Source organism: Halichoerus grypus, chromosome 6 (genome assembly GCF_964656455.1).
Source record: "Halichoerus grypus chromosome 6, mHalGry1.hap1.1, whole genome shotgun sequence".
Classification (NCBI taxonomy): domain Eukaryota; kingdom Metazoa; phylum Chordata; class Mammalia; order Carnivora; family Phocidae; genus Halichoerus; species Halichoerus grypus.
Window position 1 is genome coordinate 175391563 of NC_135717.1, and position 23003 is coordinate 175414565.

The 23003-nt window shown below is 64.4% G+C and overlaps 1 long non-coding RNA gene across 4 annotated transcripts in view; it reads left to right on the plus strand.

The window, feature by feature from the left end:
- The window catches only part of LOC118551517 (uncharacterized), a 40231-nt gene extending 17970 nt beyond the window's left edge, over nt 1-22261 (plus strand). For all 4 annotated transcript variants that reach the window (XR_013449378.1, XR_013449377.1, XR_013449375.1 and 1 more), the window contains 4 exons: nt 985-1092; nt 6547-6628; nt 8889-8949; nt 19019-22261. This is a non-coding gene — a long non-coding RNA (uncharacterized LOC118551517). The remainder of the gene's footprint in view (nt 1-984; nt 1093-6546; nt 6629-8888; nt 8950-19018) is intronic.
- Nucleotides 22262-23003: the final 742 nt, after the last annotated feature.

Genomic DNA, 23003 nt, shown 5'->3' on the forward strand with positions numbered 1-23003 from the left:
AGGCTGCCAGCCAGGAGGCTGAGCCCCCCACACAGATTCTTCACGGACGAGCCCCAGCCAGACCGGCCGGCCCATTAGAATGCTGATGGTCAGGCTGGAGGCCGCACCTCTCATTCTTGGTGCCGCAGAAGGGGGGGCCGGGGCCATGGCGTCCGGCAGAAGTAAGGAGGCGCATTTCTCTGGCTTGGGATCGGGGTGCGCTCTAAAACGAAATGAGGACGTGGCTCGCCATGTTGGCCAGGGCGCAAGAGAGGCCGTGGCTGGCCACGGTGGGCCGCCTGGACACTGCGCCGTTTGGGGCCCGACTGTGGGCAGCCCCTGCTAGGGGATTTCCTCCACTATGACCACAGCTGTCCCCTCCTGCCCCCCTATAATTCCTGGGGGCTGTCCCCCAGCTGTTGACCTGAGGGTCATCGCTGGCCCCCCTCCCTGCCGCACCCAGACTGTGCCCAAGTCCTGCTAGCTCTGCTGCTGCTCAGCATGTCCGAGTCTCGCCCATCCAGGGACGTGTGACCACCACGCAAACCTCTGCCCTGACCTCCACCCTGTGGGGCTCCCGGCGGAAGTCCAGTCTCCCCTTCCTGGGGCTCGAGAAGCTCCCAGCAGCCTGCTCTGCCCCCTCCATGTTGCCATCCTCCCACTTCTCTAGACTGCAGCCCAGCATCACCTCCTCCTGGAGGCCCTCCCTGCTCCCCACCTGCCCACTGCTCAGTTCACGGCACGTGTCTGCCCTGGAAGACTGAGCATCTCCAGAAGGACCGGCTAGAATCACCAGCCTGGCCCAGGGCGGGCTCTTGGGGGAACGTTTCATGAATGAATGAAACAGAATCCCAAGGCTGAAACAGAAGAAGGGAAGGCTGTGAACCTTGCACTCAGTGCAGCAGCACGAGCCACGTCACCTGGCCACGTCACCTGGCCACGACGCTCGGAGAAACAAGGGGACGGAGCTTACTTTATTACCTCCACCAATATGTTCCCTTTTAGGACTAACCCGAGGGGCTTGTGAGTCCACCTCATCGGGGACAGCATGGCAGTGCCCGATGGACAGGCCTGAGCCCTGAGCATCTGCGGCCCACGGACAGAGGACGCCAGGTAACTCCAGGCCACGGGAAAACCACGGCTGCTGCTTTGGGGCTGGGGTTCGGTTGGGAAGACCAGCTGTGAGAGGTGCCTTGGAAGGCTCTGGGGCCTTTTCCCCTCAGCTCAGTGGGTGTGAAAGGTGGACTCTCTCGGCCCATCCGATGTCATTGGTGAGTAGTGGCACATTCTGTTAATTTAGGTCAGACATTTCCCGTTCATGAATTTCCTGCACGGCCCTGCTGCCATGTTGTGGCTTATGGGGGTCCTCCTCCTCTAGCAAGTCCTCACAAGCTCCAAAGCCCTCTTGCCTCCTGTCCCCTGGCAGTGGGCGGCCCAGCCTCTCTGTGGCACCCACCACACCCCTCTCCTCTCCCGTCGTTCATCTTCACGGGTTTGTGATGGACAGGTCTCAGGCAGCTTCCACTGAGGCCTTTTGAAAAGTGTGCTCGAGGCGATCACGCCTGACCGGAGGGCAGGGGCCTCGGTCCCTCCCCGGCTCTGCCGTTGGCCTGCTCTGTGATCTCGGCCCACTCCCTCCCCAACTCTGAGCCTCCATTTCCCCACCTCCGACATTTGGTGGGTCTCCGGAAGGTTCTGAGGGACCAGCTTGGGGCGGCTGCCTCAGGTGTGTGAAAGTGCTTCTGGGCTTTGAGCGGGGTCTCCCCTGGGAAAGGGGAAAGAGCTATGCATAAAGCCAGAAGTGCGCATCCTAATGTCTCTCCGGAGGAGAGCAATGAAGTGGCCGGCCGCTGTCCGGGGTGAGGTGTCTGGTTCAGATACTTGTGACAAAGCTATCTGATGGGATATTGCATGGCCGCTCAGCGGACATGGCCGGTGGGGGCCACGGAAGTCTGTGGCCAGCCGCCGTGGTGCGCGTGGGAGCCCCTCCTGGGAGGGGAGTCTGCCGCGGGCTGGGCTCAGCAGAGGGGGACTGTTGGCTGCCTTTTTCTCCTTTTCTCGTTTGTCCGGATCTTGCTGAATGAGGAAAAACTCCTTTAAATCACAAAACTAACCACCCAGCCAGAGTGACCCTGACCCACCCAAATCCTCATGCACGTTCTCCCCCCAGAAGGAGAGCCGTTGACTGAGGGCCGCACCGTCACCAGGGCGCGTCTGGGCCCTTTAAAAGGAGCAGAGGAGATGTGGGGGGCAAAGGGGGCCCCTGAGAGTGGGGAGCACGTTGAGGCCCCTCTGGGCCGATGGTGGGGGTGATGCTGCCACTTTGGGGCCGGGCCCACCGTGATGTCTCCATTCGCGTCCCAAGTGTTGGGAGTCTGATGTCTAGAGGTGACGTCTGTCCGTGGAGACCGGGACCCCTGTTGTTAGGCTGGCGCTGGGGCCTGTTCCTTTGCTGTTAGAGGTATGGACGTCCCTTGTGACGCCCCCCGACCTGGTAGAGCTCAAGGCGGGTGTGTGAACGGACGCACCTCTGGCCACCGGTGACTCGCTTTTCTGGCCCCAAGTTGGTAACTTGCATGGCGTCGGCCACTGTCTGGCGAGAGCGCCTACTGTGTGTGCGGGCCAAGCCGGTGGGAGTGTGTTCATTTTTGTGTTCATGATGTCAGCTTTGTCCGGTAGGTGTGAATGGCTGCTTCTTGATAGAAAACTGGGGCTCAGAGAGGCCAGGGTCCTGAAGGCCACGCAACCCAGGAGATTCTCTTCAGCCTGTTGGGCTCTGCAGCCCAGGCTCCTGCCCGGGGCTGGTGGCCCTGCCACTGGATGCTGCGTCCTTGGGGATTTGAACTGGCCTGTGCCCTATCATGTCAGCTGCTCCCCAAGTCCCGGCTCCCTGAGTCCCTGCTAGGGCCGTGTTGACCCAAATGAAGCAGCCGAGCTGGGGATGAACCCCTGGCTTATGCATCTGGCACTCTGGCTGGAGGACGTGGCTGCCCACAAGCTCACGGTCTACTGCTGACGCCTCCCGACCCGTCTTGGGCACCTGAGGCCTTGGGTGTCCGACACAGCACGACCCCAGGGCCGGGCCTCGGTCCTCCGCAGGGCATTTCTGCACATAAATTGAGGGTGAGCTCTGTGCATGATTCATTAGCAACTGGCTCTTTCCAGTTTGTAGGATGTTTCTCCCACACATGACCTTGGAGAAGACCAAGTTTAATGCCGAAGAGAAGTCTAGACAAGGCAGGCTGAGCGCTCTGGGGATCCAGGCTCCCATGGCTCTGGGTCCTGAAGCTTGGCCAACATCAGGGTTCCTACTGAGGGCTCCGAGCTCCTGCCCCACGAAGTCCACTCAGGCCCCAGGCCCCGGAGACTTAGTCCCTGGTAAGATAAGAGGTAGAGGAGGAATTTCTCCAGGATAAAGGCCCAGGGTGGGTTCCTACACGTCCTCAGAGTACCCCGGGGGGCGGCGGTGGGCGTGCAGTCCAGTGAGCCTCATGCGGCCTGCGTGTGCAGCGGGTATCCTCTCTAACCTTGCGTGTAAATTTGAGGAGGTAGGTGTTGCTGTCCCTGTGTAACAGACTGGGAGCCTGAGGCCCCGGTGGAGGGGCTTGTCCAGAGCTGAAATGGGACCTCAGTGGCCCCTGCAGATAGGCACAGGAATGTTGCGGAGACCAGGCTACTCGTGGGCCTGGGCAAGGTGGGGATTGAGCTCTGAGACATCCTGCCGGGGCCCAGGGTTGGTTCTGACCATTGAAGCACCAGCCTCATTGTGCCAAAGCCTTCCAGAGGACAGAACTGCATGGGGGGGGCACGGGGAAGCTGCCAAGATGGCCCGGGCTGACCCTGTTGTCCAAGTGACCACACCGTGGGGCACGGGCTCTGAGAGGGAACGGGGGCCCAGCACTGAGAGCAGTGGTAGGCATCATCGTGAGCCAGCCCTGCGCCTGGGACGTGGACTTTTGTCACCGGGAGCGCCCACCACAGCTCTGGGAGGCCAGGCACACATGAGATGCACATCACAGGAGGGAAGGCAGGAGAGGGCGATCTTGTGCCTGGAGCCGCACAGCAAGCAGAGGCCGTGCGTCTGGCCGGCTTCCCGTGCTTCCCCCAGCCTGCCTCGTGACCTCTGGGACTCGGGGGCCCAAGTTCATTAGTGACCCTGAGACAGGGGCCCCGGCCTCCCTTCCCACCCCCGCACCATGTGGGCTGGCCTCTTGAGGGAGGACAGCTGCAGGAGGCTCAGGCAGCCCCAACGGGGGACGACGCACTCACAGGGTCTGTAAGGGCTCTGAGGGCAGGCCACGCGATGGTTGTGTGGCTCAGCACGCAGCGACTGGAACCAGGCAGAGAGTGAATGCCTCCGTGCACCAGTGCCCAGTGGACACTTAACCTGGCTGTTCTGTGCCGTCACCGGGAGAGTGGGCGCAAGGGTATGGGAGCAACAGAGTGTCCCGGGGGAGAGCATTCTGTCAGTGCTGCTCTGAAGTTGGAAGGGGCATCCGGGCTTCACATCACCCGCCCTGGGCAGCCGTCCTTGTGAGTTTTCAGCCACGGCCACGTGTGGCTCCTGTGTCGTACAGGGATTGGGCCGGGATCCCAGAGCCAAGCCTGCTCCCGCAGCTGGAGCTCTGCTCACCTGTCAGGACAGAGTTTCCACACCCCTGTGTCCAGAGCAGGCACAGTGTGGCCTTGTCCTGTTTTCACCTCCTCCGGCTCCCCGGAAGCCTGATCTCTGCTGACATCAACTAGTGATATTGAATAGGGCTGTTTGTGCACAAAGGGGGCCTCGCCTGCCAGGCCTGTGGGTACCACAGGGTGCTGCCCATGGAAGCGGTCCTCTGTGAGCCCCAACCAGGCTGTGCTCTCGGTCCAGAGGGAGGAGTGGGTGCGTGCTCCATTGGCTCCCCTGTGCTGTTTTGGGGTTCTTTCCTGGGCGAGCCCCAGGGCGCTGTCTCATCAGCTCCAGGTTGGGGTATCGGAGATACCCCAGCTCGAGGGACTTCCTAACCTGCCCATCTTACAGGCGCAGGCAGATGGGCCCGGGGTCCTTAAACAGCGGTGCACGCCGGGGCTCCATCCTGCTGGGAGGAGAGGCAGGGAGGGCATCCTGGCCGGTGAGGCAAGGGCTCTGCTGCCTCAGGGCAGTCCCATCTTGGGGGTGCTCCCCTCCTATAAAATAGGGCAGTGAGGTGCTCCGGCCCAGAAGCCCATCCTGCAGCTAGGGAAACTAAGGCTAAGAGAGGCTCTAGGCCAGGAGAGATAGGGAAACAGGATTAGAACCCAGAGCTGGCTGACTCGTGGTCCTGAGTCCATGCTGCGTGCAGAGTGCACCGGGCTCACAAATTCCTGTAGGTCCCCAGCTTCAGGGGTGGTGTTGGGGTTCCACCCAACATTTTAGGGCTGGGAGTCCAAGCACAGCCTTGGGAGCCCACCAGCAGGTCCCCTCTGGCCTCTGAGGGCCTTATGAGTCCCATGATCCCCACTGCCAGGGGCCTGTGCCTGAGGGGGAGGGCTACAAGCCAATTAGTGGCAACTGGTCACTCTTGGCCCAGTGGCTCCTGCTCTGGGTGGCACCTGCTCAGTGATGGGGCCCGGGGAAGGTTGCACTTCTTGGGGGACAGAGCAGCCTCATTCTCGCACTGGGGGGCCTCTGGGAGCCTCCCAGCTTGTGTGGGCATGTTCCAGAAGCTGGGGATACTCAGAAAGGGCAGGGGAGGAGGGTGTGGAAGCTGGAACCCTGCCATCCTGTCCACCCACTCACACTCAGCCTGGGGCAGAGGCAGAGTGGCTCTGGCTGAGGCCCAGCCCAGCTCCTCTCTGTGGTGAGTTGGGCCTGGGTCTGCCGTTCCGTCCTCACAGACAGGGAGCCAGCCCTGCTTTGAGGGAGCCTGGACCCCGGATGCAAGCCTGAGCTGGAGGCGGGGCAGGGGCAAGAGCCTGGCCTCCGTCCGAGTCACCCTGGGCCGAGTGCTCTCAGGGCCCCCCCAGGTCCTAGTGTTCCTACTCAGTTGGTCCTGGGGTGTCCTCTGACGGGCTCATTGGGAAAAGACCAGAGTCAGGTCTACACTTCTGGGTCCCGGATAGACACATCGTTCCAAGAGCGGGGGGCACTTCCCCGTCATCCCGGGCGCTGTGCTGAGCCAGGGTGCCCCCAGGCTGCATAGGAACTGGTCTCTGCCACAGACCTGCCAGCCCTGGGGGGATGGGCAGTACCAGAATCTGTGAGCTGATTTCAGGGGACCCCCAGCCTCCTACTAGAGCTGGGGAGACTCTGTCTCAGGCGGCATCCCCACAAGAGTGGAAGATAGCATGGCTGGGCCCCAAGGAAGCCAGTGGTTGAAGGGTTTGGTTTGGGGTGGGAGTCGGGCGGTCGGACAAGGCTTCCCTTGCCGTCTGTAACCTCTGGGCATTTGGGCGCCTTGCCCGCTGTGAGTGGTGGGCTGCCATCTGTGGTGGTTGTGTGGGGTAAATGAGAGGCAGGGGATGGTCACACTGAGCCCCCTCCCGTTCTCAGGGTCATGTGCCACCAGGCCTGCCCAGCTGATTCCTTGGTCACCTTGCGTCTTTCAGAACATGACTCATCCCAGAGCACCCCCAAGGAAGCGGGACCTATCGTGGCCTTCGGGAGACATTCCAGGACCGCAGAGCCCAGGTAGATGGTCTTTGCCCTGGGCCAGGGCAGGGAGGCAGCCCGGGAGGTGGGCGGCCTGGCCAGGAAGGGAACGTGAGCCCATCTTTCAGAAGAGCCCAGCACCAGCCCCTCAGGCCCCAGCTGGCAGCCAGGCCCACCCTTCCTGAGGGATTCAGCCTGGTCCCTGGCAGGCGGCTGAGGTCCCACTCCAGGACCAGGAGTGAGGTGCAGGGCAAGGATTACCTGGCCTGCCATGGGCCTTTGCGTCTCCCTGAGTCCTCGGCCTGCCCTGCGGCCTGAGGACTCTGATTCACCTCCTCGAAGCAGATGGAATCGGGGAGGGCTGGGAGGGCTGAGTTGTTGGCACAGAGACTCTGCTGAGCGAGCTCCGAGTCACAGCCACCTACCTACATGGTGCCAAGTGATGGGCACGCCCAGCCCCCCAGCTGCGAGCCACCCTCCTGGACATGCTTCTTCAGAGCCTCAGTCTCCTCATCCAGAAGGCCGGGGCAGGAGTGGCTCCTGGTGGAGTGTTGGGGACGCACCGTGAATCCCAGAGCACGTGTGGCTTCCGTGAGAGACCCAGGGGACCGGACACAAGTCTTTGCACACAGTGGGCCCCCAGGAAGCACAGTGCCTTATACTTCACTGAGAGCAGACAGCTCTCCAGGTGTTTGGGCCACCCTGGCACTCTTCTCGCTGCTCTCCTCGCTGGAGCTCAGCGGGGTCTAGTTCCCTACACCCGTTAATTCAGGTTTTATGTGTGCTGGTGCTAATATGCGAGATGAGACGGTAGGTCGAGGCAGAGCGGGGCCTGATGCGGCCAGGGGCCTTGTCGGCAGCATCTCTGAGGCAGACAGGAGGGCTTCCGCCCCCCAGGAACCCAGGCCTGCTGTGGCCATGGGTTAGTTTCACGGCCCTGGGGAGACAGCCAAGTGGGGAGAGGTCTCCACCCCGACCTCCGGATCCGAGCAGCTCTGTGTGGTGGTCTGGGTCTGTCTGCACAGCCGCAGGACAGGGAGCCTACCTGCCCAGGCAGGTGCTGTGGGGGGCCTGCCAGAGGTCTGGCCTGGTTCTGTTCCAGAGCCCGAGGCTCTCTGTCAGTGTCCCGGGACAGCGCCTCCATACCCAAGTCGGCCTGGGGGCAGCCACTACCCTGAGGGCTCATGGGAATGGCCACGCCATGGCAGGGGACTGAGCCACAAGACCCAGATCAAACCTCCTGGGTCCCACAACTACGTGGCTTTCACTGCTGTGTGGTCTTGGGGAGGCCATGGCCTCTCCCTGGGATTCTGTTTCTCATTTGCAAAAGGGGCGTCCAGACCTCTTCCTACGCACTCCCCCCTCCAGGTACCAATAAGAGCAGAACAGGGAGCCTCTTCTGGCCAAGAAATGGGCGGGGGGCTGTCTGGCTTGGGATCAGTCCTAACCCACTACTGGGAAAGATGAAGCCTCCACACGCAGCTGCCACTGATCATTCGGGCAGAGCGGGAACTAAGGGGTTATATGTTACATGTATGTCTTGCCGTGTAAATAAATAAACGTAAACATAAAAAATACGTATGTTTATATTGATATTAAAGCTTAGAGCAACACAGACAATGCAGAAAGATAAAAATAAATAGGAAATTAGGGCAAAGGCAGAATCGAAGGTAGGCCTAAAAGAAGCCACATCACGTAGAAGTCTCTGGTTGCTGGTAATGACTTGTAAATTCAGCTCTGAGCTTCCTCGCGGCCAAAGCAAAGAGGAAAGGCTGTCCCTTGCAGGAAGTGGCACTCGGGGCATACCGTTGGCCGCGCTGACGGGACGCCCCGAAGCCCTGGGCGAGGGTGGGGGGTGGGCACTCCCTGACGCTCAGCACAGCCGTGTTCCTCTCATCCTGCTGAACCCTTCCTGCACTGAGTCATCTGATTCTCCCCAGCCCTTCAAACCGCAGTGGAGAGAGGCAGCGAGGGGCCCCGGCCAAGCCGTCAGGCCTTGCTGAGTCCGATTTTGAACGTGCGTCTCTCTGGCCCCGGGGTCACGAACCTGCAGGTGTACCTGCCCCGGCCGCTGCCCCCTGGAGACGGGTGCCCCCGAGGATCGGGGAGTCATTCCCAGGGTTTGGGACACAAAGTCACACCGATGCGGCAGCGTCAAGGCCCTTGCGGTGCTTGAGGTGGCCTCCCAGGCTGTCAGGGCAGGTGGGCCGGGGCTGGAGGTAGACGCGGGTCGGGGCCCGCACACCTGCGTACCTGGGCTCTCCTTCCCGAGACTTACGCAGCATCTCTCTCCTTCCAGGACTCGCCTTCTTCCTGCCTCCTCGTTCTGCAGGTGACCCCTGCAACTCTGCCTCCCTCAGGTCAGTGCCGCGTTTTGAACCTTGAAAGTCAGGGCTCCCCCCTCCCCCCAGGTATCACCCTGGTCTGGGCCTGTCTGAAGTGGGACACGCACACACACGCACACGCACGGCTTGTGGAGGACTGAGGAGCCGGGCGGGCTCAGCTGGGTCTGCTCCTGCCTCAGCCCTGACCTGCCACCGGCCTCTTTCTGTGCCCGAGGGACCAAGGTCTGCCAGAAGTCAGGGGCTTGCCCAGGTCTCTTGCCCCAGGAAGCTGGACTCGGGCCCATCTTTCTGGCTCCCTTCCGCACAGAAGTTGAGTGAAGCTCCTTCTGCAAGGAGCCATCTGTCTCGGGGGTCCGTGGTGGGAGGGCTTGGGCCAGCTGCTGGGGACGGTCCGAAGTGTCTGTGGAGTGGGCAGAGCTCAGGGGCTCAGCAGGTGAGAAGGTCCTCGGCCCGCCGCTCCCTAGCCCAGCCACCCTGTGGCCCTGGCGGGAGCCGGTCATGCCCAGAGCACCCCTTGCCCACACCCTGCTCCTCCCCTGAGAGCCGGCCCACAGGGCAGGCTGTAGGGCCCACTTGGCTGAGTCTGGCCTCCTGGGGAGTCCGCGGGGCCGTGCGGGCCAGACGGGCGCCACCCCCCTCCCCCGCTGTTGCCATGGCCAGGGGCAGGCCTGCCTCCCAGGTCCATGTGGAGAGGACCCCAGGCTGTTGTGTCTGGGCTCAGGAACCCTCTGCCATCTGGGGCCCGTGTGTTTACAGGTCCAGCTTGCCCGCAAGACTCTGCAGACACTGTCCCCAGGGCTTTTGTGTCTGCGCGCAGAGCGTGCGCCAGCCGGTGCCCGTGGCGGGCGGAACGTGGGTGGGGAGGGGGGAGGCCCCCAGAGGACGTGGGGCAGAGGGGAAGGGGGACCTGGAGGGGGATAACAGAGGAAGGGGACGAACAGAGTGCAGGCAGAGAGAAAGCAGGGCAGGGCATGGGGAGAGAGGAGACACAGAGCAGAGCGACGGGAAGCTGTGGGGAGCTGTCGCTGGGGAAACGGGGCCTGAAGGTGCAGCTGGTCCCAAATGTCCCCAGGGCCTGCTGGGCTCTGCCCAAGGCCATCTAGTCCAGGTGCTTTCCTGGGCATCCACTGTGAAATCCCCCAGCGTCCCACTGGCAGCTGTGGTAGCCTCCGGGGTCCCCATGAAACCCACGCCCTCGGAGGTACGTTCCTCATGCCGGCTCGGGCACCAGAACGTGCACCTGGGTCCTGGGACCCCAAGCCCTGACAGACACATGCAGGGAGCCACAAGGGTGGGTCCCCAGGAACACGGACGGAGGTCCAAGGAGGCAGGGCCAGCCCACCTGGGAGGCCAGAAGGGCTCCTGGGCCAGGGCGGCGGGACCCATGCACAGCAGCTGAGACCCAGGACATGTGGGGAATGACCTGGGTGGAGAAGCACAGGCCTGGGGGAGTGGGCTCTCTCAGGGCAGGACCCGTATTCCCCCATACTGTGCAGTGGATGGAATGCACGCAGGCCAGTGCATGCAGTCGGTGCTTATTCTATGCTCATCCTGAGCCTGAGTAGTCACCAGGATGACCATACAGCCGTCGGGGCAGGGGTGAGGACATGCTCAGGGCCAGCGGGGAGGGCCACCCCTCTTGCGTGTGCACACGCCCTCCTGCAGCCCAGGACTACCAGCAAGGTGGGGCTCATCATCTCCATTCTGTTCTGCCAGAAATGGAGGCCGGGGGCTGGGAGGAGCTCAACTCTGGCCTCACCTGCGGTCCAAGAGCCCCCGTTAGGATGCTGAGCTGGGAGGTGCCGAAGGTTTATGGGGGACAGTGACTCGGTTGGCGGGATTTGTTTTTGAACTGACTCAGTATTGTTCTCCCTGAAGTCTGCCCAGACTTGGCCCAGCATGGGGAGAAGTCTGGGCACAGGAGGCTCCCTCCGTGTCTAGTGCCTTCCCCCGCACTGAGCCCCTGGTGCCTCCCCCACACCCGGTACGGGCGGGAGCCGCGCACCTCCGCTCAGCACCCAGCGGTGGCTTGTTCCCTGAAGGGGCTTGGCCCTGCCCTGCCCCGGCACCCTGGGCTCCTGCGGGCACACGGGCTGCCCTGTTCTTCAGAAGTTGGTGCTGACGGGCCTGACACCGCAGGGCAGAACCGTGCTGAGGAACCACGTCTGCCTGCTCCAGGGCCGGCCCGTGTCTGGTGCCCACGGCCGAGGAGGCGCAGAAATTTATTCTAACGCTAAATGTCCAGATAGCCTTTGTTTACCCAGGTAGAAATTAGGGCCTTAAAAATACCTCGCATTTGATCTTCTGGTCCCAGTACAAATATTGACAAAATGCAGAATGACGGGCTTCCTTCAGTGCTTACTTCTCGGTTCTGAGCAGCACTCTGGCTGGGGATGGTTAACCCTGAAGCGTGAGGAGAGATGTGACAAGAAAACCTGGGGATGGGTTGCAAGGAGAGCCTGCCCTGTGAGCTGCATCGGACAAAGCCACTTTCGATTCGGGTCCCGTTACCGTGCCAGGCCCTGAGCTGGACGCCCCTCCCATAAGAGCCATCGCTGTTGCTGACAGCCCTGCTGGGTGGGTGCCGTGGGGGGCAGAGGCTCGGGGAGGTCCAGGGGCCAGCCCCAGAGACCACCAAGCAACCAGCAGCAGCAGAGCAGGGGCCTGGCCCCAGCCGGCTCAGACGTAGAACCGCTTCTGGATTCCAGGGCCGTGTGGCCTCGCTGAGGGCTCAGGCTACGGACTCCTAAGAGACAGTCTCCCCGGGTTGCGGGCAGGAAGCTGGGGACAGGGCCTCCAGCTCAGGCCCTCCGTGCAGTGGTGCCCAGGGTGAGCTAGAGGGTTCTTCCCACTGGAGTGAAAGCAAGCGGCTCCCAGACCCAGTGCAGCTGGGAATGCCCGGGGCTGCTCTCCGGGCTCCCCGGTCTGGGCTCGGTGGGGTGCTTGGCCTCAGACATCTCCCTGGTTGGAGGCCTTGTTGCCCAGTTGTTACGGAGCTGGACGGCCAACAGGCCAGCTGTGGTGGGAAAGCACAGGCTCACACTCTGCTCAGCAGCCGGAGGTCCCTGCCCCAGCACGGCTGCCCCTGAGCTGCTCTTCTCCAAGAACACCATACCCACCGAGCCTGGCCGGCCTTGGAGGACTGGGAAGCCAGAACACCCCTGCTGTCACCTTGTGGAAGAGAAAGTGAGTGTCTCAGACGTGGGGCTTCCTGGGGTCGCCTAGTACAGAGGGGTCTGGTCCTCCTTAGCAGCGGCGTGACCTGGCTCGGTATATGGAGACGTCTGTGGGTTTCTGTTCACCCGTGCCTAAAACACAGGGGAGGAGGAGGACGCCTGTCTTGGCTGTGTGAGTGTGGGCAAGCACCTTGGCCTCTCTGTGCTCCTTCCTCCTCTGCGGATCAGGCTGTAACGGGGGCGGACGGGGCACTCGCTGCGACGGCTCAGGTTCGTGCCTGGCATGTGGCCGGGGTGGGGTGTTGGCGTTTGCCCCGTTTCCGACGGGGCGCATGTGCCCAGCTGGTGGCGCACACGTTGGCAGCAACATTGGGCAAATGGGGATTTGAATGGGGGCTCTTGGGAGAGGTCCTCTGTGTCCTCCGTGAAGACAGCACCTTGTTCACGCTCGGCAAGTTGTCAGGACAACTGTGGTCGCACAAGCAACGGGGACCATGGCCCCTGCCCTCCACACCGCCGCCATGGCAGCACCCACCCTGTAGGAGAGGCATGGGGCTTCCCTCCCAATCCCACTCCCCTGGTTCTTGACCCAGGCCCGGCCCCTGGCTCTGGATCAGCCTGTCCCCATCAGAGCACAGGGCCCGGGCTCTGCCCCGCTGCGTCAGCCGCGTCTCCCCGTCCCAGTGCCCTTTGAGGGCCCCCCGCCGGCCTCAGTCGGAGCCATGGCACGGCGACCCCCTGGGCCTCGGTCTGCTGGTCTTAGGTTTTCACTCTGCGCCGACAGGGAGGGGGGCCTGGGGTTGGCCCCGTGGCCCCCAGAGTAGTCCTGCTTGTCTCTGCCATACGTTTGGGGTTCTGCGTGAGACCTGGTAAAGATAGGGAGACCCCACGGGCAGGGCAGAGTCAGAAAGATGCGAGCTCTTGGGGTGTACCCGCTGCCTAGTAGGCTCTGCTCCACAGAGGCTCTCGGTCCAGCAGGCGTCTGCCGGGGCAGCTCCGTGTGCCCCCAGAGGGCCACAAACAAGGGGGTGGGCTGTCACCAGACAGACGCAGCTCAGGAGCCTCGGGGTGTGAGCTGTGGCCGGCTTGGGGCCCCCATGAGGCAGGTGCTGCAGGAGCTCGGTGGGGGGGACGCGGCCAGGCATCCACGGAGCTGGTCTTGCTGGTGTCGCCCTGGCGCTGCCCTGGCATGGCCTGTCCCTGTACCCGCCGGCAGTGGGCAGGGTGAAGCTGCCAGCCTGGACCCCGGGTGGGGTGGGCCGGGATGTCCCTGGAATGCAGGGCAGCCCTCGGGCCATCTGGTCAGAGGCCGCCCCACGCCGGGCAAGCAAAGAGCAGCCTTTGAGGGTCTGGGGCAGAGGAGGATTTTCATCCAGAAGGAGCCCGGGCCTAGGAGGCCAGGAGCCTATATGTTCACCCCTGCCTCTCCATGTCACCTCCTCGAGCTGGGCCGCCCCCTCTGTAAGGTGGGAGGGCATCCGTGCCACTGCCCTGGGCAAGGGCTCGTCCCCAGGACCACCCAGAGCCCCTCGAAGGGGTGAGGGCGCCTCTGGCAGCTCAGGGTGGCCGGGGGCCCGGGCAGGAGGAAGAAGGTTCCAGAGAGGGCACCGCCTGCCCCCCTCTCTCTGGCCAGGCCCTCCTGGGCCTCCACACAGGACAGGCGGCCACGCTTCCAGAGTGGACATTCCTCCTTCCTGCCCCCGGCGGCCGGCTGCCTTTGTCTTCCTGGGGCTGCACAAAATGGCCGCTGCAGCCCTCCGCCATTTTGTGTGTGAGGCAGGCAGGCGAGCGGGTGGCCCGGCAGGGGAGGAGGGAGGGAGACCACTGCCCGCCCGCCTGCCCCGAGTGGCCTGGACGGAGCCCAGCACCAGCCCCCGCCCCAGCCCGGCCTTGGCCGCGGCTGCCCTGGGCTTGGCACCAGCGCACGTCTTGGCAAGGCCGTCCAGGAACCCCGGCCCTTCACCCAGCCGGCCGGCCCCCTCGCCGCCCCCCAGACTTCCCTGACGAGCAGACGGAGATGCTGCGAAGCAGAGCCCAGAAGAGCTATAATTAAAGCCATGCTCCTGGAGGGAGTCCTTGGCAGCCACGGGGCCGGCATGGACGGTTCTAGAAATGACGCTCGCCCGAGTGGGTGGGGGTGGGCTCCCCAGACTCGCCATGACAGGGCCGGGTCTTTTCTAGGCCACGCTGGGGAGAGGAGCAGCACGCTCAGCTCTCCACTCACCACCCCACACCCTCACCTGCCTGGGGAGCCTCTGGGCTCCCTGGCTGGGCCCTGGGCTGGGCCCTGGGCTCCTGGTGGTCGGTCAGGTTTCCGGTCTGGACGCAGGTCCTGGCTGTCCTCAGGAAGCTGGGACAGGGGGCTTCCTGGAGGAGGTGAGGTCCGTGCCAAAAGACTAGGGTGCCGCTCTGCAGCCGGGCCTCCCATGGCGCCTGAGCCAGCTGAGATTCTTCATCGCACAAAGCTGGGCTGAGCCCGATCCGGCCCAGCCCAGGCCCTACACGGTCCTGTCTTCTGTGGGACCCACATCCCCTAGATCTTGGCTACCCTGAAGAGCATCTTTCCGGAGCTGGGAGCAACCGGGCGTCGGGGGCCTCCTTCTGTGCCTCTTGCTCTGTGCTCAGCGTTAACAAGCCCACGGCTCGGACAGTGCCCAGCGGATCAGGGGTAGCACATTACGGGGGGACACGGTCACGCAAGAAGCAGGCTGCTCGGCATCCGGGGATTCTCGGCCGTGGGGCCTGGGGAGCCACACGGAGGAGACGCCAATGTCTCTGGAGCCAGCGCCGGACCGTTCGCTGTGGGCCACCGTGCCACACCGGCCTTGGCAGGTGGACGGGAGCAGCCAGCCTGCCGGGCATCAGCGCCTGCCCGCAGTGTCCAGCCATGAGGTCCTCAAAGGGCAGCGTACCTCCTAGAGGAACTGCATGGAAATGTCCTTGTACAGAAGCGGGGCGTGGCATTTGAGGCGAGTGCATTTTAAAGGGGCTGACGCTGTTTCTCAGGCAGCGTGGAGTAATGCCAGGCCGACCTGGGGGCCCGGCCCGACCTGTGTTCTCTGCATGGCTGAGGGTCAGTCCCGCACTGTCAAGGGACAGACACCCAGATATATCGCGTGTGTGGCAGGGTAGGGCCTCGGGAGCTGCGTGAGGCCTTCCCCAGACACCTGTGGCCCAGCCAAGCCCTTCAGGCTGGGAGGGTTGCTGGACGCTGCCCCAAGGCCCTTCCCAGAAGCTCTCTCCTTGCGGTTCCCAGAGAGAACATTCCGTCACCATGAAATGAGGTTTACTCATGCCCTGGCTTCCTCTGGGGAAAGCCTGTGGGACAGGATGGTGGCCACGCGCCAGGCCAGACCCAGTACCTCTTGGGGGAACACAGAGCCCCACAGCAGAATGACTGTCTCGGAGGGGACTGTCCCAGCTGGGGCTGCCGCGGGGTGGGCTTTCGTGCTGGGCATTTTTAATGATAGGTGTGCATCCGGTCCCCTCCCTTACTCCTGCTCCTCACCTTGTGACCCAGACCGTAGCTTGAACGGAGAACCTTTCAGACAAATGTGCGCCTTTGAGGTTAACACTGTTGCCTAAAGACTAACACCGCCTGGAGACACCCACAGGATCAGAGAGGGCTCTGCGTCCTTGCTTCTGCCTTTGGAGTCCAAGCAAACCCTGGAGTGGTGAAGACCCGCTCTCCCCACTGACACCCTCTCTCCGGGCACAGAGGCCCCTTGACCTTCTTCCGGAAGGCCCTGGCATCCTTGTCCCACTAGCCAGAGCGGGCAGCTGAGGCCAGAGGTGCTGACTTGCCCAAGGCTCATCACTGCCTGGAGCCAGAGCGGGGCTCAGAACCATGACCTGGTGGACCTCAGAGCCAGCTGGCCCCTCCTCCCCGTGCCAGTGGCCCCTGTGGATGCAGTGTGTCTGCAGAGCCGGCCAGCCCCCCTTGCCCAGCGCCTGCCCCCTGGCTTCCCAAGGGCTGCCAAGTGTTACTTTTGTGGGCCTCCAAACTCCCACGTCCGTGGCGTTGACCGTCCAGCCTCCACTGAGTGCCGGCTGCCTGCACCGTGTCCGCCTGCAGGTCTCTGGGCACAGGAAGGCAGGGAGCTGGAGCAGGACGCAGGCTTCCGAGGTGCCCATCCTGGGGGGCGGGGGCTGCCGGACAGGGAGGGTGCGAACAAGAGAACGCTCCGGCACCCAGAGACGGAAGGAGGGCTGGGGTCTGTGCAGACCCATGGGGCTGGGGCGGGGGCTCCTGTCTGGAGGTGCCTCTTCCCCACCTGCGAGGCTTGTGCCGCCCAGAGGGACGCGGGGCTGTGGAAAGAGCCTAGCGTCAGGGAAATTTGGATTCCAGACCCGGTTTTGCCGCTCCGTCTCCAGGGTGTGCTCTTGGGGGCGGTGAGGCCCCTGGGCCGTGCACTCCCTGGGCTGCCGGAGCCTGAGGCAAAAGGAGAAGTCAGTAAGCCAGGTCCGTTCTGTCTGCAGGGTGGATGTTTGTATATCATGGACGTTTTTGCATTCATTTTTAAGAATTTTGCTTTAAAATATTTGCCTTGAATGCTGAGTTTGGCGTCCCAGAAGTGGTGTGGCCGAGGTGCGGGTCTGGCCGGCTTCCCCAATTCCCGGCCATGGTGGGCACACGGCCCCCTGCCCCGGCCCAGGTCGATCAGACTGCCATCTCCTTAACTCGATGGGCCATGTTTGCAGGGAGACCCACCCCCACCCGGGCCCCCGGATGCCACCCCCGCGTCTTTTTCCCAGACTCCATTGTTGGCACGGCTTGCCGAGCAGAAACACTGGCCGCTTTATGGGGAGAAACCTAATCGGGGCGGCGCGGGGGGGCGGGTGGCCATGGGGGGGTTCCCGGCTCTCGGTGGCCCCGAGCCAAGCCCGAGGTGACTGCGGGGTGACACTGTCTGTCTGCCTCACTCGCTCCAGACATCCGCCCAGCCCTGAAAGGGCCACCTGCCCACGAAGGCCTCCCACACACCTGTCCCTGGCTGGCCTGGCTCCTCCCACCCGGCCCTGCCCAACACCCTGCCCACAGGCAGACGCCGCGGGACCGGGTGGGCTGGTGCTGGCAGCTGGCGGCTGGTGGGGTGACCGCTGATTGCTCACTGCCCAGCAGCCCTGCTCGGGGAGCCCCTTTCATGGTGCGTTGCCGGCCCCCCGCTGCCAGGCCTCATCCGGGCCGACTGGGAAGGGTCCCTCTGGTCTGTCTCAGGAGTCTGGCCGTCCCCCCAGGCCGAGGCCCATGGTGACCCCTGGGACTGTAGGGCAGGGAGGCCCAGCAGATCTTGGGAGAGAAGAATGCCATCACGGCTGCCGGGCACCTCTCCCCCCTGCCCCGCCACCTGCCACAGGGCTGGCTCTTCCAGACAGGAGGCCTGGGGCCCCCGAGAGGACAGCTGGCCCCAGAGCTGGGGCAGAGCTGGGATTCCCCTGGGGGGCCTCTCTCGGCTTCCGGAGAGGCCCACACGGACAGGAGACAGGGCCCTCGTGGGCACGCAGCTAGAACAGCTGGGGGCGGGCGCCCCAGCAGAGGACAAACAAAGACAGATGGGCCGGGGAGGGTCAGAGGCGGCCTGCACTGGGCATTTTTCTGCTCCGGGAGGCTGGCGTAGGGGAGCCGGGGCTGGGCAGGGACTGGGTGGGAAGAAGCAGAGGTACGGGCCTGGGGGATCTGGCTCTGAGGGCAGCCTCTCGGGCTCAGCTTCCGTGCCCTCCAGGTGGTCGGCGGTCCGACCGTGTGCTTGTCTCATATCTGTGTCCTTTCCTTGGAGGACATGTGTGGCTGGCTCCCCTCCCTCATGCCAGTCCTGCCCGGTCATCCGGCTGGAATGGGCCAGAGCCAGGTGGGATGGTGAGCCGTCAAGCAAGCCCTGGCTGAGGCCTCAGGGCGGGTCTCGGGAGCCCCTTCCTCAGGATTTCTGCTCTCGGGAGGATCTCAGGCCTCGCCTGCCACAGGGCAGGAGCCTCAGCCTGGCCAGAGCCTCCTCTGTAAAGCGGGGACCTCAGCTCCTCCCTCTTGGGTCCCACCGACTTCAGGCCCCAGGGCATCTGTGCGAGCCTGGCATGGCACTCGCCGCCCAGCCCAGGAATGTCAGTAGCCCTGACCATTCAGAGATAAGGCCTGGGTCTCAGTGGTCTTTGAGCCAGAATTGTCCAGCTCAGGGTGGCCACGGAGGCCCCTCTCCGGGCCCTTGCAGGGAGTGTGTCCCTGGCGGAGGCTGCTCAGGGATGCGGATGCGCGGGCTGGCAGGGGGCGTCCGGGGAGGAGGCCCGGAGCAGTGGTCCGAGCTCTGGCGTGGCTGCCTCTCTCCCAAACCTGACGCCTGTTACTCTTTTCCTGAATCCTGAACAGGTCAAGAAGCTTCTGTCCGTGGTGGGCCTTCCTCACAGCACGTGCGTGTTAGGGCAGGACTCTGGGCCCGGGTGGGCTTCACCCCGCAGGGCCCCCCCTCCGCCCGCCCCGCGCTGGCCGGCCCAGCCTGAGCCCATGGGAGCTCTCGCCCTGTCATCCCACAGGACACAGGCCTGCCGCCCCAGCCTCCGTGTGGGTGCGCAGCCGGGTGCCTCGCAGGATGGCCTCCGGCACCCCTGCTCCCCCTCCTGCTGTCCTCGCTCGAGGAGGGACGTGGTCAGAGCTGTGTCCCTCCCGTGCACCTGCAGGTCCTGCCATCAGGCGTGGGGGCCCTTAGATGGGGATCTAGTGGTCCCGCCGCCACACCTTTGCCCAGGGAGTACCCGCCCCCCCGCAGCCGCACCGCTCCTCTTCCTGCGGCTCTGCAGCGTACTCCCTCCGCTGAGGCCCACGGCGCCCGTGCTGCGCTCGTGACCCCGTCACCTTTCACGGTTCTCTCTGGCCTCCCCCGTGCCCGGACGTGGCCTGAAGGAGCCGTGGTCTGTTGCAGGGAGTCTGGATGGAAGAGGAGCGCTCAGCCCAGTCCCGCTCGACACCGCAAGGACTCGCCTGTCCCTGGGACTCTTCGCCCGGTGCACCTGCTGCCCTTGGGCTCACCTTGCCTCGAGGGCCCTTTGGGGCCAGCAGTCCTGGAGGCAGCCCCTTCTCTGCCCAGCCGGGAACCAGCCCTCGAGTGCAGCCCTAACGCACCCAGGCCACCTGTCATCGCCCCGAGATGCCGCAAGGTGGGTCCAGCCTGAGCAGGAACAAAGGCCAAATGGAGGAAACCAAGTCATGTGGGCTTCTCCCAGGCCGGGCTGGAGGCCACGGGAGGGGGTGCTTGTGGGGACAGCCAGGGTGGACCAGGATGTGTGTCTCCCTTTGTCGCCCCGCCCCTGGGGTCCCAGCACATGGGCTGGCGCGGTGTGCAGTCTGCCTCCCGGCTGGGGCTGGAACCGGAACCCTCCTGGAGTTAGCCCTGCAGGCTCAGGAGCTGAAGCCCGGGCCTAGGGGACGGCAGGGGGTGTCGGAGTCTGCCTAGTCCCACACACGTGGATTCCAGCTCCGGCTAAGGGCGGCCTGGTGCTACCCAGACGCCCCGAGGGGCAGCTCCCGCACTGACCCCACGTCTCCGTGAGGACGTCCAGGCCCGCAAGGGCGTAAGATGTGCCCAGGGACACAAGCGAGGAGACCAGCCTGGTTTTGCAGCCAGGTCCGCCTGCTGGGCTCCCCTGCCTCGTGTCACCCTTGGCCTGCAGGGGGCCAGCAGTCACCATCAGGGGTTCCCTACAGCCTGAGGGCATTGGGGTCTCAGCGGCTAAGTCTAAAGCCCGGGGGCCGTGCTTAGGTCCCCTCCCCCAGAGTCCTCTGAGACATTCAGGGGGGGCCCTGGGCTGGGAGCCAGGTCCTTAGCCTCTTTTCTCCCCAGCAACAGGAGGCTCACGGCAGCCAGTCACCCCACAGGGTCGGGTGGCCTCCAGGACGCCCAGGCCCCGTCCAAGGAGTGGGAGCTGCCCCTGCATATGGGGCTGCGCGTGAGACCTCCCTCTGCAGGCCAGGGCAAGGCCAAGCCCAGCAGAGCCCAAGAGCAAACCCCCCCAGCCCGTCAGGGGGCCAGGGACCCCCCCCCAGCCCACTAATCTCAGCCTGTTTGCTCACTGCGGAGCGGGGTCAGTGCGCTTAGCTTCACGAGGAATGTGAGGACCGCACAGCCCAGCCCAGCCTGAGGCCTGCCCAGAGGAGGCGGCCTGCCTGCAGGAGGGGAGGGTGTAGAAGGCGGTCTGGGGGTTGGAGAGCTCAGAGCGCTCGTGCCATTCCCCAGGCGGAAAGCAGAATGTTCTAACCTCCGCCCTGCCACCTGTCGGCTGTGTGACCCTGCGAAGGTGATGTTACCTCTCCGTGCCCCGCTGTGCTCACGTCTAAGATGGGTTGACAGTAGCACTCGCCTCAGGGGCCCCCAGGAAGGCGGTGGCCGTGGTGACGCTGATCCAGGCTGACTGTGCCCTCGGGCACGGAGTGCAGAGCCCTCCAGGGCCTCCAGCTCTGCCCCAGCTGCCCTCCCCAGGGGAGCCAGCTTCCTTGTCTGAAAGGAAGAACAGCATCCTGGGGCCTCTCCCGAGGTGGGACGGCAAGACCAGACTGACCAGAGCCCATGGGGAGGGCGTCCCCACCTGTCCAATGGGCGGAGGGAGCAGGTGTCTTGGGGCAGCGGAGAGGGGGAGGGTGGGCGGCCGGGGGGTCACTTACAGACCTGTGTGACATGCGTTCCAACAAATGATGGCCTTCCTTCCAGTGTCACCAGTGCAGATGTCCCTTGGGAACATTATGGCCACTCCTGTCCCCTCCCTCCCTCCGTCTCTCTCCCCTCTCTCTCTTTCCCTCGGGTTGGTGGGTTTCTCCCGTGTGCCCCCTCTGCGTGGCTGCTCTGGGGCGTCTATAGTCCCAGGGGCCCTGCCCACCTGTCTGCCGGGATCCCCGAGCCCATAGCACCCGGCCGGCCCGTCCCCCCGCCCCCGGCCCCCATTCCCCGCAGCGCCCCGGCCCGCCTCCAGGAGGCGCCTCTGGAAGCCACGGAGTCCGTCCCTGCACCACGACTGACGGCCCTTTGGGGTGAGGTAGTAGGTTGTATAGTTTGGGGCTCTGCCCTGCTATGGGTAACTATACAATCTACTGTCTTTCCTGAAGTGGCTGTAATATCGCCGATGGACAGCGTCCAGGACCCTGGCTGGGGAGGGGACAGGGGCAGGCTGGGGACGGGCAGCAGCCCTGCTGGGGTGGGGTGGAGGCTGCCAGGCAGTAGGTCTGCAGGCCTACCTTCCACTTGCTGTGTGATCTTGGGCAGGTGCTTTGACCTCTCTGGGCTTCATTTTCCTCATCTGTGAAATGGGGACAAATGAGGATTGGAGACGATACTGTGTGAAGCGTCCAGAGCAGGGGACGGCTCGCAGTGGACCCTTCTGTCCCCCTGCACTGCACGGAGAGCCGGGGGCCGGTGGGGCAGTTTTTGCCGCCTGCCTCCCCTCCCCGCCCTCCCGCCCCCTGCGTCTGGACTGTGTCCACAGCTCCATCCCTGTGGCCGGCAGTGGGCACCAGGGGGAGCGGCCGTGGGCCCAGAGGACGAGGCTGGGGTGGCAGGACAGGCCCCCAGGGAGACCCCCGGGGAACCTCAGCACGCCCCCCGGCGTCCTCACCGGCCCGCGCAGCTCAGCGTCAGGTCTCTGGTCAGTGACGGCCCCTCCGCTGGAGAGGGGGCTGAGGCTGCCCCACCCTCGCCGCTCACCATTCCCGGCGGGAAGTGAGGGGGGCTTGTGTGGCGCTCTGCGGCCCCTCGGGGACACGAGCTCCCCCCACCCACGACGTGCAGGTGGACGGGCTGGGCTGCACCGTTTGTGCCGCCTGCATTGTCCCTCCTGCCCCGCGCCTGCCCGGCCTTCCAGCTTGGCTCCCGTGGCCACCGACCGCCAGGCAGGGGCCGGGCCTGGGCGTGGGGCAGTGGCGGGACAGCGGACCCTCCCGCACCCCCGGGCACCGGCGGGGTGAGGTAGTAGGTTGTGTGGTTTCAGGGCAGTGATGTTGCCCCCTCGGAAGATAACTATACAACCTACTGCCTTCCCTGAGGAGCCCAGCGACACGTCCCCACGGGAGGGCCGCCCCACGCCCAGCAGGCGACTCCGGGGGCCCTGAGCCACGGGCCGGGGTGGGGGAGGCCACGGCGCGCACACCTCGACTTCAATAAAAGCTGTTCTGACGTGTACCTGGAGTCCTGCCCTGTTATTCCAAAAGCCCCGGGACCAGGTGATGGAGGGTGTGCACACGTGGATGGTGGTGTTGGGGCGCATCTGCCGTGGCGGAGTGTGGGGCGCGGCTGAGGAGCCGTGTCCGGGCTCTGGGGGTCACTTGCCCAGGCGCAGAGGCCCGTGGGCCCTTCCCGTGGGTGCAGTCCTGGACCCCAGGCCCCAGACGTGTCATCAGCCCCCATCCTGTGGAGACATCTCCATAGAGCTCCTTGCAGGTGGTGTGGACCCCAGTCGGCAGCTCCAGGCACAGGCCGGGGCCTCCACGGCCACCTCACCACCAGGTGCTCAGTCTGAGCCCAGACGTTCCCATCTCCTGTGCCCGGGCCCCTCAGGACGGTTTGAGGGGTAGCCCTCATTTCTGGTGTCCATCCATGGGCCACCTGCCTTCCTAAGGGTTCACTCACGTTTCTCCCAGAGGCCTCGAGCCTCACGTCGACGGCCGCCGCATCCCTGTGCCCACAGTCGCAGGGTCTGGGAAGCAGAAGGGGCCCGTCTGTGCCTGACGGAGCACTGAGCGCTCCCCTCGGGGAGGCAGGCGCTGGCCTGGCTGAGTCCACGCCCTGCCCTTGTGCCGTGGTGCCTGGCGCAGACCCGAGGAGGGACCACCTTCCCCGGCTGGAGCCAGCCCCCCGAGTCTGCCCACGGCCCCCCGTGAGAGGCAGCTCCAGGCTGGCTCCTGCCGACAGCACAGGGCACACC